Genomic DNA, 16,283 nt, shown 5'->3' with positions numbered 1-16,283 from the left:
CACTATATATATATATAGATATATATATATATATATATATATATATATCTATATATATATAGATATATATATATCTATATATATATAGATATATATATATCTATATATATATATCTATCTATATATATTTATATATAGATAGATATATATATATATCTATCTAAATATAGTTAGATATATATCTATATATCTATCTATATATATCTATCTATATATATATATATATATATATATATATATATATATATATATATATATATATATATATATATATATACATATCTATATATATAGATGTAGATATATAGAGATAGATATGTATATCTATCTCTATATATCTATATATCTATATATATATATATATATCTACACTGTATATACCTGTTTGAGGTAATTTACTTTACAAAGAGCACCGTGGAAGTCAATAGACCTCTCAGAAGGAAATGTCAAAGATACACCGTTGAATTGCTGATTGGCTGAAAATTTCCCTAACTGAGACCAAAGAAAAGTGACAGATTAAGTTACTTCTTAAACTGGTCTACAATAAGAAGAATTGATCACTGTGAAATAAATGATCAGACCCTAAGAAGATTATCACTGTGCCCAGCATGTTTTACCACTATTCGTGGCAACCTTCCTTGTGAGTTAGTAATGTAGAGCTCTAATGTAATCTTTATATTTGTTCTACTGACAGAAGTGATAAGTCAAGGGAAACTCTCCGAACCATTGAATCCCTTGTGACTTTAAGACAGGTCTCCCAAGATCGTTTGTTTGCCCTACATGGGGAAATTGTTTCACAAGTGCATTGAAAATGAATGTATAGTGTGTCAATCTCATATTCTGTATTGTCAGAACATGAGGTTCTATCTTTCCCATCACTCATCATCACCACTGCCATCAACATTACCATGATCATGCAGATGTATTATTAATTTATATAATTGGTTTATTTATGATTGATTAATTTATTCTGCATTTTAAAATGCTGTATTACAAGCAAAACATATTTAGGTGTATTGGTTTGGAATGTTTGAGCTGATGTTATGCCTCGTACACACGATCGGACTTTCCGCCAACAAATCCGTGGATTGTTGTTTGAAGGATGTTGGCTCCAACTTGTCTTGCATACACACGGTCACACAAATGTTGGCCAACAATTACGAATGTGGGAACCCAGTGACGTACAAGACGTAAGATGAGCTGAGAAAAAGGAAGTTCAATAGCCAGTGCGGCTCCTTCTGCTTGATTCCGAGCATGTGTGAAGTTTTGTGCGTCGGACTTGTGTACACACGATCGGAAATTCCGACAACAAAGTTTTGTTGGTGGAAAATTTGAGAACCTGCTATCAAACATTTGTTGGCAGGAAGTCCGATAGCAAATGTTCGATGGAGCATACACACGGTAAGGCTTTCAGCCAACAAGCTCACATCCAACATTTGTTGTCAGAAAATCCAATCGTGTGTATGGGGCATTAAATTTACCTTAAAGGTTTTCATTGATTTTAGATTCTGGACTAAGTGCAAAGTAAAGTATTAAAGCAACAAATTCATATAATATTGAAACAAACCTGTCAAATACTACAGGTAAACCAACATGTAACTCAAAGCGGTTTAATCCAAGCAATGACAAACAACTTTTAAGTGACTACTTATACAGTGGGTATAGAAAAGAATCACCCCCCTTGAAAATAATCACAAGTTACTGCTTTGGAGCCTGAAATGAAGACAGGCACATTTTTTGTTTTCTCCAGCTGTATTTACTAGTGCAACTTATAACATCCAAGTGAAAGATAACACCAACATGTCAGAAAAAAAAAATTCAAAAACAGAGTTACTGAGTTGGAAAAAAGATCACCACTTATGTCAGTATTTTGTTGGACCACATTTTTCTTTAATTACAGCCTTTATTGCAGGTAGTGACAGCCGTGAATATGTCTCTAAGTGTGGGCTCAGCTTTAGACATCTCCTGTTTCCTTTCTAAAGAGTAGGGATGAGCTTCGTGTTCGAGTCGAACCCATGTTCGACTCGAACATCGGCTGTTCGATCGTTCGCCGAATTGCGAACGTTATGGGCCGTTCGCGCTAAATTCGTGTGGCGCGTCACGGCCCATAATTCACTGCGGCATCGCAGTGCATTGCTGGCTGATGATTGGCCAAGCATGCACTATGACCCGCATGCTTGGCCAATCACAGCGCTGTCAGTAGAGAGAGCTGTAATTGGCCAAAGCCAGGGTGGCTTTGGCCAATTACGGCTCAGGGCATTTAGTACACACCCCACACTATATAAGGCCGCCTGCACGGCTGCCCTGTGTAGTGTGTGTTCCGGTGTGCTGAGAGATAGAGAGAGAGAGAGACAGTGTCATTTGATTTGAGTTAGATAGATTAGGCAGAACAGTCAGTCAGTTAGCTGCACTTACAGTGTATTGTGTATATATATGCATCCCAGGTGTTGCATATATATATATACACTGTATTCAGTTTAGCTAGATCCGTTCCTGTTATCTTCTATCTAGACTATTTACATTTAATGCAGTGCGTCCTGCTCACAGTGTTCAGCTAGATCCGTTCCTGTTATCTTCTAGACTATTTACATTTAGTGCAGTGCGTCCTGCTCACAGTGTTCAGCTAGATCCGTTCCTGCTATTTACATTTAGTGCAGTGCGTCCTGCTCACAGTGTTCAGCTAGATCCGTTCCTGTTAAATTCCTACTGACCGGCAGGCTTGTCTGGTTACAGTATATAAAGCTACCTGAAGAAAATTACAGGTGTTCTATTTGATCCTATTAGTACCACGGTCAGGCAGCTAGACTATTTACATTTAGTACAGTGCGTCCTGCTCACAGTGTTCAGCTAGATCCGTTCCTGTTATCTTCCTACTGACAGGCAGGCTTGTCTGGTTACAGTATATAAAGCTACCTGAAGAAAATTACAGGTGTTCTATTTGATCCTATTAGTACCACGGTCAGGCAGCTAGACTATTTACATTTAGTACAGTGCGTCCTGCTCACAGTGTACAGCTAGATCCGTTCCTGTTATCTTCCTACTGACAGGCAGGCTTGTCTGGTTACAGTATATAAAGCTACCTGAAGAAAATTACAGGTGTTCTATTTGATCCTATTAGTACCACGGTCAGGCAGCTAGACTATTTACATTTAGTACAGTGCGTCCTGCTCACAGTGTTCAGCTAGATCCGTTCCTGTTATCTTCCTACTGACAGGCAGGCTTGTCTGGTTACAGTATATAAAGCTACTTGAAGAAAATTACAGGTGTTCTATCCCAGCTTAGTGCAGCTACAGGCCATTAGTATGTCTGGAAGGCCAAGAAGGAGAGGCAGACAGTCACAAGCCAATAAGAGAGGGCAAGCAGGCTCTGTGTCTAGTGCTGGTCGTGGAGACGGTGCATCCTCATCAGCACGTGGCCATGGGACACGCTTGGCCTTTTTTTCGGCAGCTGGCCATGTTGAGCCGCAACATGCGGAAGACTTGGTCGAGTGGATGACCAAGCCGTCCTCATCCTCCTCATCCTCTCTCACCCATGCCCAGGGTGCTTTGTCTGGCAAAGCAGCGGCCTCTTCCCTCAGCTCAATGTCATCAGTGACTCCTTCCCTAGCTCCACCATGTCCTCATGAGGATTCCCTCGAACTGTTTGACCACAGTGTTGGGTACATGCTCCAGGAGGATGCCCAGCGTTTGGAAGGCTCTGATGACGATACTGAGCTCGATGAAGGCAGTAACATGAGCGCGGACAGAGGGGGTGCCCAAGAAGGACAGCAATCTGGCAGTCATGCTCCCCCTGCTGCAGCATACTGCCAGGTTTGCTCCAGTGATGAGGAGGGAGGGGATGATGAGGTCACTGACTCAACGTGGGTGCCTGATAGGAGAGAGGAGGAGGAGGAGGAGGAGGAGGAGGAGGAAGAGGAGGAGGAGGCGGCAGCACATCACCAACGAGGCAGGATGCCCTCCAGGGGCCAGCCTAAGGGCAGCACATTGACTGCATCACACCCCAAAGCTCCACATGTGCAGGGCGCTGCAGTCTCTGCGCGTTATTCAAAAAGTTCTTTGGTGTGGGCCTTTTTTGAGACGAGTGCATCAGATCGCACCGCTGCTATTTGCAACATATGTCTCAAGCGTATCTCGCGTGGCCAAAATATCTCCCGCTTGGGTACCACATGCTTGACCAGACATATGTTGACCTGCCATGCAGTTCGTTGGCAAGCGTATCTAAAAGACCCACACCAAAGAACAAAGAGGATCTCTCCTTGCTCCTCATCAGCTGAGATTTCCAACCCCACTAGACCTTCAGTCCTCTCTGAGACCTGCAGTGAGAGGAATGAAGGTGTAGAATTAGGTGTGTCACAGCCAAGTACTTGTGGGCAATCTGCTTTTGGTACACCGACGTCAGATTGTACCAGGCAAATTTCCCTGCCCCAGCTGCTGCACCGCCGAAAGAAGTTTGCTCCCAGCCATCCACATGCCCAGCGGTTGAATGCTAGCTTGGCAAAATTGCTAGCACTTCAACTGCTGCCTTTTCAGTTGGTAGACTCTGCCCCCTTCCGTGAGTTTGTGGAATGTGCGGTTCCTCAGTGGCAGGTACCCAAACGCCACTTTTTCTCACGGAAGGCGATTCCGGCTCTCTACCGGCATGTGGAAGGCAATGTCCATGCCTCGCTGGACAGGGCGGTCAGCGGTAAGGTGCATATTACCGCTGACTCATGGTCCAGCAGGCATGGACAGGGACGTTACCTAAGTTTCACGGCGCATTGGGTGACTCTGCTGGCAGCTGGGAAGGATGCAGGACAAGGTGCAGTAGTGTTGGAGGTTGTTCTGCCACCACGCCTCCAAAATGCTGATTGTGACACACCTCTCTCCTCCACCCCCTCCTCTTCTTCTTCCTCCATGGCCTCTTCCTCGGAACCAGCGGTGCTCCGTAGGCGTTCAAGGGGCTACGCAAGTACGCAGGCCAAAAGATGCCATGCGGTGCTTGAGCTGGTGTGCTTGGGGGACAGGAGCCACACTGGGGCAGAGGTTCTGTCAGCTCTGCAGGGGCAGGTTCAGAGGTGGTTGACGCCACGCCAACTTAAGGCAGGAATGGTGGTTTGCGGCAATGGCACCAACCTCCTCTCTGCCCTCCGACAGGGACAAATGACCCATGTGCCCTGTTTGGCTCACGTCCTTAACTTGGTGGTGCAGCGGTTCTTGGGCAGGTACCCGGGCTTACAGGATGTCCTGAGGCAGGCCAGGAAAGTCTGTGTGCATTTCCGCCGGTCATATAATGCCAGTGCTCGGCTGACGGACCTCCAAAAGGAGTTTAACCTGCCCAAGAACCGCCTAATCTGTGACATGCCCACCAGGTGGAACTCAACGTTGGCCATGCTGCAGCGGCTGCACACGCAGCAGAGGGCCATCAATGAGTACCTGTGCGACTATGGCACCAGGACAGGGTCAGGGGAGCTTGGTTTTTTTTCCCCACGCCAGTGGGCCATGATCAGGGATGCATGCACTGTCCTGTCACCATTCGAGGAGGCCACGAGGATGGTGAGCAGTGACAGTGCATGCATCAGTGACACTGTCCCCCTTGTCCACCTGTTGGAGCACACGCTGCGTGGAATAATGGACAGGGCACTTGAGGCAGAACAGAGGCAGGAAGAGGAGGACTTCCTTAGCTCTCAAGGCCCCCTTTATCCAGACAGTGTTCCTGCGTGCCCGCCGATCACACAGGAAGAGGACGAGGAGGAAGAGGAGGAGGAGGAAGATTGTGTCAGTATGGAGGTGGAGCCTGGCACTCAGCATCAGCAGCAGTCTTTAAGGGATCAGTCCCAAGAAACACATGGACTTGTACGTGGCTGGGAGGAGGTGGCTGCGGACCATGTCGTTCTTAGTGACCCAGAGGACTCCGGACCGAATGCCTCAGCAAACCTACGCTGCATGGCCTCCCTGATCCTGCAAAGCCTGCGTAAGGATCCTCGTATTCGTGGTATCAAGGAGAAGGACCAATACTGGCTGGCAACCCTCCTTGATCCACGTTACAAGGGTAAGGTTGCGGACCTTATCTTGCCATCGCAGAGGGAGCAGAGGATGAAACATCTTCGGGAGGCCTTGCAGAAAGGTCTGTGCAACGCGTTCCCAGAGACTGGGAGGTTACAAACTCCTGTTTCTGGACAACGTGTTGCTGAGGCTTCGGTCAGTCAAAGAAGGAGCGGTGGAGAAGGTGGCCGTCTGACCGATGCGTTCAGACAATTTTTTGGTCCGCAGCCCCAAGGTATGATCGGTTCCAGCAACCATCGCCAGCGTCTGTTTTACATGGTGCAGGAATACCTAGGGGCAAGATCAGACTTGGACACCTTTCCCACCGAAAATCCTCTGGGTTACTGGGTCTTGAGGATGGATCACTGGCCAGAGCTTGCACAGTATGCAATTGAGCTACTGGCCTGTCCTGCATCCAGCGTTCTTTCGGAACGCACATTCAGTGCTGCTGGAGGCGTGGTAACCGATCACAGGGTGCGTCTGTCCACCGACTCGGTCGATCGGCTGACCTTCATAAAAATGAATGAGTCTTGGATCACCACCAGCTACCAAGCACCTGATGCTGATGTAACCGAATAATTTTTTTTGAAATCTCAGATCCCTTCAAAGACTGCCTATGCTGATGCTGAGTGACTATCCCTGAGTAATTATCCTCTTCCTCCTCAATCATCACGCTGATAGCTTGTAAGAACATTTTTGGTTCTGGGCGCCACCACCAGTGCCTAAGGCACAATTTTTCAGCCCCTGTTTAACAGGGGCGTGTAATTACAATTTTTGATGTAATACTTTGCAGCAGGGCTCGTTCCTGCATTCCAACTAGAGTGTCTGTGAGGGGTTGCAGTGTTGTGGCACCAGCACCAGTGCCTAGGGCCCAATTTTTCTGCCCCTGTCTAACAGGGGCGTGTAATTACAATTTTTGATGCAATACTTTGCAGCAGGGCTCGTTCCTGCGTTCCAACTAGAGTGTCTGTGAGGGGTTGCAGTGTTGTGGCACCAGCACCAGTGCCTAAGGCCCAATTTTTCTGCCCCTGTCTAACAGGGGCGTGTAATTACAATTTTTGATGCAATACTTTGCAGCAGGGCTCGTTCCTGCGTTCCAACTAGAGTGTCTGTGAGGGGTTGCAGTGTTGTGGCACCAGCACCAGTGCCTAAGGCCCAATTTTTCTGCCCCTGTCTAACAGGGGCGTGTAATTACAATTTTTGAAGCAATAATTTGCAGCAGGGCTCGTTCCTGCGTTCCAACTAGAGTGTCTGTGAGGGGTTGCAGTGTTGTGGCACCAGCACCAGTGCCTAAGGCCTAATTTTTCAGCTCCTGTTCAACAGGGGCATGTAATTACAATTCTTGATCTAATATTTCACAGCAGGGCCCTGTGAGGGCTTACAGTGTTGTGGCCACAGCAACACCTAAGGCCCAAATTTCTGCTGAGTATATAGGGCAGGACCCTACTTTCAAACATCTAACTTACAAACGACTCCTACTTGCAAACGGAAGGAGACAACAGGAAGTGAGATGAAATCTACCCCTAGGAAGGGAAATTCTCTCCTGTAAGAGTTAATATGGGAAAACAAGTTCTCCTTTCCACTGATGCTTTCCAATCCTTGTTCCACAAAAAAACCCAAATTTTCAAAAAACATTTTTCATTGGGACAAAAAAGTGAGGTGAAATCTTCTGAAGAGGAGGAAAGACAGCAAAACAAATGTCACAGGGGTGATAACCCTTCCCTATGTTTTCCAAAAAGCTTAGAAAAGATTTTTTGGCTGGAGCTAAACACGTTAAAAATGTTCAAAATTACAAACAGATTCTACTTAACAACAAACCTACAGTCCCTGTCTTGTTTGCACCGCCTGTATACTGCTGTTCAGAGTATATAGGGCCTGGTGGCCCCACACCTTTCCTTATTTTAATTTGGGTGCGGGGTTCCCCTTAATATCCATACAAGACCCAAAGGGACTGGTAATGGACTGGGGGGTACCCATGCCGTTTGTCTCACTGATTTTCATCCATATTGCCATGACCCGACATGACATTAAACCCGCAAGCAGTTTTAAATGAGATTTTTTCCTTTAAAAATGACATTTGGTGCAGGGACTGTTCTAAACATGGGAAACACGCGTCACTTTACAGGCATACTATAGACACCCCCCAGGTACGATATTTAAAGGAATATTTCACTTTTTTTTTTTTTACTTTAAGCATCATTAAAATCACTGCTCCCGAAAAAACGGCCGTTTTTAAAAGTTTTTTTTGCATTGATACATGTCCCCTGGGGTAGGACCCGGGTCCCCAAACCCTTTTTAGGACAATACCATGCAAATTAGCCTTTAAAATGAGCACTTTTGATTTCGAACGTTCGAGTCCCATAGACGTCAATGGGGTTCTAACGTTCGTGCGAACTTTCGGTCCGTTCGCGGGTTCTGGTGCGAACCGAACCGGGGGGTGTTCGGCTCATCCCTACTAAAGAGACAGAGCCATGCAGCATGTGTGTACATGGCTCTGCAGGGTATGGGATCTACCAGCTCAGGAGGCCAGTCCTCCTGCATGCCTTCTTCCACAGCTGCCGCTAGGGTGTCTGTAGGGACCGGAACTGTTTTTCTGGAGGAGCCTTAGAAACCAGCTTCTGTGCTGCCTCTCGGGCCAAGCGTGGTAGGAGGCCGCCATCTTGAGGTGGAGGATCTGCCGTGGACTTGAGGTCTCTGCCTCACCAGGACATCAGGTTAGCAGAACGGAGCGGTAGTTACAAGAAGCGGAGGGACTGTGCTTTCTGTAGGTGGGTAGATCACCTGGTTTTACTGTGTCAGGATAAGGTAATCAGGATCCGTTATTGGAGTTTCGGCGGCAAGAGCGGTCCCTGCTTCCTACTCCTTGCGCCACTAAGCCGCGCCCCTCTAATTAAAGCCTTTAGTCTGTTGGGATATGTCTCTACTAACTTTGCACATCTAGGCTTTGCAATATTTGCCCACTCTACTTTACAGAACTGCTCAAGTTCAGTTAAATTTGATGGTGAGCATTTGTGGACTGCAGTCTTCAAGTGATTCCACAGATTTTCATTGGGGTTTAAGTCTGAGCTCTGACTATGCCATGTAAGGACATTCACCTTTTTCTCCTTCAACCACTGTGTGGTCATTTTTGCTGTGTGCTTTGTGTCATTGTCATGTTGGAAAGTAAACCTTCTTCCCATTGATAACTTTCTGGAAGAGGGCAGCAAATATTCCTCCAGAATTTGAAGGTATTTCCCTCAATCCATTTTTCTTCTATCCTGACAAGTGCTCCAGTTCCTGCTACAGAGAAACATTCACATAGCAGGATATTACCACATCCATGCTTTATTCTAGGAATGGTGTTATTTGGATAGTGAGCTAAATTGGATTTCCACCAGACATATCCTTTGGTCTTGAGGCTAAATAAGTAAATTTTAGTCTCATCTGACCACATCTAACACACCTTGAAGATTCTGAGGCCACATAGAAAAAGGTGTTATGGCCAGATGGAACTAACATTTTATTATTTGTCCTCCACACCAAACGGTATGTTTGGTGGAAATCCAATACGGCTCAACATCCCAATAACACCATTCCTACAGTAAAACATGGAGGAGGTAATATCCTAATATGGGGATGTTTCTCTGCAGCAGGGACTGGAGTACTTGTAAAAATGGATGGGGCAAAATACCATCAAATTTTTGAGGAAAATCTGCTACCCTCTCCAAGAAAGTTGTCAATGGGAGGAAGGTTTATCTTCCAACATGACCCAAAGCACACAGCACAAATGACCACACAGTGGTTGAAGGAGAAAAAGGTGAATGTTCTTGTATGGCTTGGTATGAGTTGAAGACTGCAGTCCACAAACAGTCACCATCAAATTTAACCTCTTTCCTACTGGGCACTTACACCCCCTTCCTGCCCAGGCCATTTTTCAGCTTTCAGCGCTGTTGCACTTTGAATGACAATTGTGCAGTCATGCTACACTGTACCCAAACAAATTTTTTATCATTTTCTTCACACAAATTTCTTTTGGTGGTATTTAATCACTGCTGTTTTTTTTATTTTTTTACATAACAAAAAAAGGACCAAAATTTTTGAAAAAAAATGTTTTTTACTTTTTTCTGTCAGTAAATTTTGCAACTAAGTAATTTTTCACCTTCACTGATGTGCGCTGATGAGGCGGCACTGATGGGCACTGATAGGCTGAACTGGTGGGCATTGATGAGGTGGCACTTATGGGCACTGATGAGGCAGCACTTATGGGCACTGATGAGGTGGCACTGATGAGGAGGCACTAATATGCCACACTTATGGGCACTGATAGGTGGCACTGATATGTGGCACTGATGAGCACTGATAGGCGGCACTGATGGGCACTGTTAGGTGACACTGATAGGCACTAATAGGCAGCACTGCTGGGCACTGATAGGTGGCACTTCTGGGCACTGATAAGCGGCACGGATAGGCGGTACTGATGGACACTGATGGGCATTGATGGGTTGCACTGATGGGCAAAATTGATGGGCATTGACTGACAGCAGTGATGGGCATTGAAGGGCAGCACTGATAGGCAGCACTGATTGCCAGTACTGACTGCCATCGCTAATGGGCACTGATTGGTGGCACTTGTGGGCAGTGGTGGGCACTGATTGCTGCCACTGGTGGGCACTGATGGCTGGCATTGGTGGACAACGTTGGGCACTGATTTATGACACTATTATCAGTGCCCTGATTACATTCCTAGATGTCCCACTACGTGGAGATGCCGCTGATCGTCTCTCTTCGCCACACACTCTGTCAGTGTTCGGCGAGGAGCGCCGATTACCGGCACTTCCTTGTTTACATGTGACCGGCTGTGATTGGACACAGCTGATCACATTGTCACATGGTTAAAGATCCGCGGATGCAGCTCTTTCCAGAGATTAGGGTTGTGCCGTGACCTAGGAACACGGTTCTGCGGCGATCACCGGGGGCACGTGAGAGCGGCCGTTCTGGGACTCCGTCATATGACGTCCCAGAACGAGAGCCGCACCGCCCCACCATCATTTGTAGTTAACTGAACTTGAGCAGTTCAACAAAATAAAAGGTGGTTCAACAAAATACAAAATACTGATGTAGCCAGGTTAGAATCCTTGTCAGGTTTTTATTGCTGTGTGTGTACCTGCTGGGGAAATTGATCCTCACTGTTTGTGCTAGTGACCATTGTTTTCAGTTATTATTAGTGATTGTAAAGTCTTGTTTAAAAAAATAAAATAAAATAACATACATGTTATACTCACTTCCTCTGTTGCAGTGGATTTGCACAGAGCAGCCCGGATCATTCTCTTCTCAGGTCCCTATTTGGTGCTTCTGTCCTTTCCCTCCTGTTGAGTGCCCCCACAGCAAGCAGCTTACTATGGGGGCACCCAAGCTGAGCTGCAGCTCAGTGTGTCCATTCAGACACAAGGCTGCACTTCAGCCCTGCTCCCTCTCTCTCTTGATTGGCTAACTGACTTTGACTGATAGTCGTGGGAGCCAATGGCGCCGCTGCTGTATCTCAGCCAATCAGGAGGGAGAATCTCAGATAGCTGAGGGACTTGTGGACAGCGCTGGGGAGAGATAGGGCTCAAGTAAGTATTACGGGGGGCTGTGCAGGCTGCTACATACAGAAGGATTTTTATCTTAATGCAAAGAATGCAAGTAGCCTCCCTGACGGTATTCCCGAGTGTGGCTCGGGGTTAAATTTCAGCACCATTAGCGGTAACCCCGAGCCACACTCGGGATTGCATTGCAGGATCCTGGTGAGGTATACTTACCTTGTCCCCAGGATCCTGTGATGTCCCCCTGCGCTGTCTGCGGGCTGTGTCCTTCTCCCGAAGCCTCTCTGTGCCAGGCTCCGTTCCCTGCAAGCGGCGCAACGCACGGATGCGGAGCCTGGCGGCAAATTTAAAAAAATATAAAAATCATAACACATACAGTACTGTAATCTTACAGATTACAGTACTGTGTGAAATTATTTCACATCCCTTTTGTCCCCAGTGCTTTGTCTAATGCCCTGCATGCAGTTTTATATTATATATACTGTTCTTTCTACCTGGAAACTGGAGATTGTCCATAGCAACCAAAAAGTGTCCCTTTACGTCAAAAGTGGTTTTAGATCAGCTAGAAAACAGCGATAGTAAATTAGAACACTTGCAGAATTAAGCGATAGTGAGTTGTGGGGAAATTCATTTTATTATTATTATATTATTATTATTTTTTAATTATTTATATTTATTTATTATATTATAATTTATGATTTTGTGTTTCAAACTTCATCATTCCCGGGATATCTACTAGATTCTTGGTGGACAGATTTAAGTGTGTTATTGCTAAGAATTACAGGCCTACAATATAAAACGCCAAATTTCTATGCAAAATAATTGTACCGCTTTGAGACGCAAAAATCTGAAATAATCATACCGCCAGGGAGGTTAAGATAAATAACCTTCTGCCTTTACAACTCCTTTAGGGCCAGTTCACACCAGATACAGTTCCGTGCAGTTCCCTGAGCTTTTTCTCTGCACTAAAAATGCATGCACAGTGTTTTTCATGTATTCCAATGGCTCTAGTTCACACCAATGCAGTCAGTTCCAGTCAGTTTCCAGTCAGTTTCTGCACAGGGAAACTGACTGGAACTGACTGCACTGGTGTACAATAGAGCCATTGGAATACATGGAAAACACTGTGCATGCATTTTTAGGGCCAGTTCACACCACAAAAATGCCCTCATACATTCCGGATCAGTTTTTGCTTACAGTTCATACCACATGCAGTTGGAGTGCGTTTTTGATACAATTTGCTAGGTTCCAGTACAGTTCTTTGCAAAAAAAATGCAGCACGCTCTACTTTTTTCTGCACCGGAAACTGACTGCACTGGTGTGAACTAGAGCCATTGGAATACATGGAAAACACTGCATGCATTTTTAGTACAGAAAAAAAGCGCAGGGAATTGCATCTGGTGTGAACTAGCACTTAAAGAAAGTGATGAGAAATCCAAAATGTTTTCACAGGAACAGGAGGTAAGGCTCGATTCACATCTATGCATGTTGCTTTTGAGCGATTCTGCAGTGTTTTTTGTGGTGCTTGCCGCGTTTTTGAGCAGCGTTTTTGCAGCGTTTTTACAGCCTTTTTGCTGCGTTTTTGTGGAGTTTTTTTTTAACAGTTTTTTTTTAGACTGTATACAGTCTAAAAAAAAAAAAAAAAACGCCAAAAACGCAAGAAAGCTGCAAAAACGATGTACTTGCGTTTTTGATGCTGATCCATTGAATTCTGTTACATGCAAAACGCTGCATTTTGCATGAAAAAAAGTTCCTGACCCTTTCCAAAAACGCAGAGGTACAAAAATGCATTGATGTGAACATGTTCCATAGGAACCCATGTTAAAAAATTCCCATGCATTTCTGCAAAATGCAAAATGCATCAAAAAACGCGCTAGTGTGAATGGACCCTAAGAGTGAAAACGATACCCACAGCAAAAAAAAAATGTTGGGATCCTAAAGTTGAACTCCTGGCAAACAAATATTGTGTAAATACAAACACCATGTGTATTCCTACTTAAAGACCAGCTCTGGGAATTACAAAAAACTACCCTTGCAGTGGGCCCAATCCCTTCACTAGAAGGTTAAATGCATGTCATCTCTAGGAGGTGAGGGATAAGGTTTAATATTTTCCTTGCTTCTTGCAGGCTCCAGTGCTCTCCTCAGCTCTAGCTTATGGGTGGTCCATCGCTGTCCCCACATACAATGCAGGGCTATTGGATCTGATTAGTTGCCAGCAGGATTGGTTTTTGGTTGTCACATGCCTGGGAGTGTTAAGCCATCCTATCGTCTGGCAGAGGAGAGCAACTAGAACCTGTAGGTTGAGCAGGTGTGTGAACCTGAAGCTGCCTGGAGTGCAGAAGTCAAGGGTTCAGGTGGCTGGTGATTGTGTGCCTGGAGCCTAGGAGGACAAGGGCTTTGGGGCTGCTTCTTTACTACAAGAAGCTTGGGGAAAATGTTTGGAGTTGCTGAGAGCCTAATGCCGAGCGGACTTTATGGCAGACTTTGTCTGGTGGACATTTTGACGGACTTTCCGAATGAACGGACTTGCCTAGACACGATCAACCAAACAAGGAAGATCATAGCCAGTAGCCAATAGCTGCCCTAGCGTCGGTTTTTGTCCGTCGGACTAGCATACAGACAAACGGACTTTTCGACCGGACTCGAGTCCGTCGGACAGATTTGAAACGTGTTTCATTTCTCGGTCTGTCAAACTTTTAAGAAAAAAAAGTCCGCTGGAGCCCACACACGATCGCATTGTCCGACGGACTCAGGTTCGCCGGACCAAGTATGCCGTAAAGTCCGATCGTGTGTACACGGCATAAGTGGGAGTTTCTGCTGAGAGACATGTGGCTGTTTTGCTGCATCTGGGGTAAGTGTCCTAAAGCACACCAAGGCCACATGTTGCTGTTCCCAATCTGCCTATGAGGTATTTAGTACTAGTGTCACTAGTGTCACTTTTTTTTGGAAAATGAAGAAATAAAGGTATTTTTTTCACATTTTTGTTTTTTATTTTTTTACATTTTTTTAACTAGTGTTGTACAGCGTCATCACATAATTGGTATGGTGGTGACCAGTGACACTGACTGGCCACAGTATGTAAAAAAAAAAAAAAAAAAAAATATATATACTGTCAGGTCCATAAATATTTGGACATCGACACAATTCTAATCTTTTTGTCTCTATACACCACCACAATGGATTTGAAATGAAACAAACAGAATGTGCTTTAACTGCAGACTTTCAGCTTTAATTTGAGGGTATTTACATCCAAATCAGGTGAACAGTGTAGGAATTACAACAGTTTGTATATGTGCCTCCCACTTTTTAAGGGACCAAAAGTAATGGGACAATTGGCTGCTAAGCTGTTCCATGGCCAGGTGTGTGTTATTCCCTCATTATCCCATTTACAAGGAGCAGATAAATGGTCCAGAGTTAATTTCAAGTGTGCTATTTGCATTTGGAATCTGTTGCTGTCAACTCTCAATATGAGATCCAAAGAGCTGTCACTATCAGTGAAGCAAGCCATCATTAAGCTGAAAAAACTAAACAAACCCATCAGAGAGATAGCAAAAACATTAGGTGTGGCCAAATCAACTGTTTGGAAAATCCTTAAAAAGAAAACGCACCGGTGAGCTCAGCAACACCAAAAGACCTGGAAGACCATGGAAAACGACTGTGGTGGATGACCGAAGAATTCTTTCCCTGTTGAAGAAAACACCCTTCACAACAGTTGGCCAGAAATTAGAACACTCTCCAGGAGGTAGGTGTATGTGTGTCAAAGTCAACAATCAAGAGAAGACTTCACCAGAGTGAATACAGAGGGTTCACCACAAGATGTAAACCATTGGTGAGCCTTAAAAACAGGAAGGCCAGATTAGAGTTTGCCAAACAACATCTAAAAAAGCCTTCACAGTTCTGGAACAACATCCTATGGACAGATGAGACCAAGATCAACTTGTACCAGAGTGATGGGAAGAGAAGAGTATGGAGAAGGAAAGGAACTGCTCATGATCCAAAGCATACCACCTCATCAGTGAAGCATGGTGGTGGTAGTGTCATAGCGTGGGCATGTATGGCTGCCAATGGAACTGGTTCTCTTGTATTTATTGATGATGTGACTGCTGACAAAAGCAGCAGGATGAATTCTGAAGTGTTTCGGGCAATATTATCTACTCATATTCAGCAAAATGCTTCAGAAATCATTGGACGGCGCTTCACAGTGTAGATGGACAATGACCCGAAGCATACTGCGAAAGCAACCAAAGAGTTTTTTAAGGGAAAAAAGTGGAATGTTATGCAATGGCCAAGTCAATCGCCTGACCTGAATCCGATTGTGCATGTATTTCACTTGCTGAAGACAAAACTGAAGGGAAAATGCCCCAAGAGCAAGCAGGAACTGAAGACAGTTGCAGTAGAGGCCTGGCAGAGCATCACCAGGGATGAAACCCAGCGTCTGGTGATGTCTATACGTTCCAGACTTCAGGCTGTAATTGACTGCAAAGGATTTGCAACCAAGTATTAAAAAGTGAAAGTTTGAAGGATGATTGTTAATCTGTCCCATTACTTTTGGTCCCTTAAAAAGTGGGAGGCACATATACAAACTGTTGTACTTCCTACACTGTTCACCTGATTTGGATGTAAATACCCTCAAATTAAAGCTGACAGTCTGCAGTTAAAGCACATCTTGTTTGTTTCATTTCAAATCCATTGTGGTGGTGTA

This window comes from Aquarana catesbeiana, linkage group LG13, assembly GCF_042186555.1.
Source record: "Aquarana catesbeiana isolate 2022-GZ linkage group LG13, ASM4218655v1, whole genome shotgun sequence".
In the NCBI taxonomy this organism is placed as follows: domain Eukaryota; kingdom Metazoa; phylum Chordata; class Amphibia; order Anura; family Ranidae; genus Aquarana; species Aquarana catesbeiana.
This window is presented reverse-complemented; position numbering follows the sequence as displayed.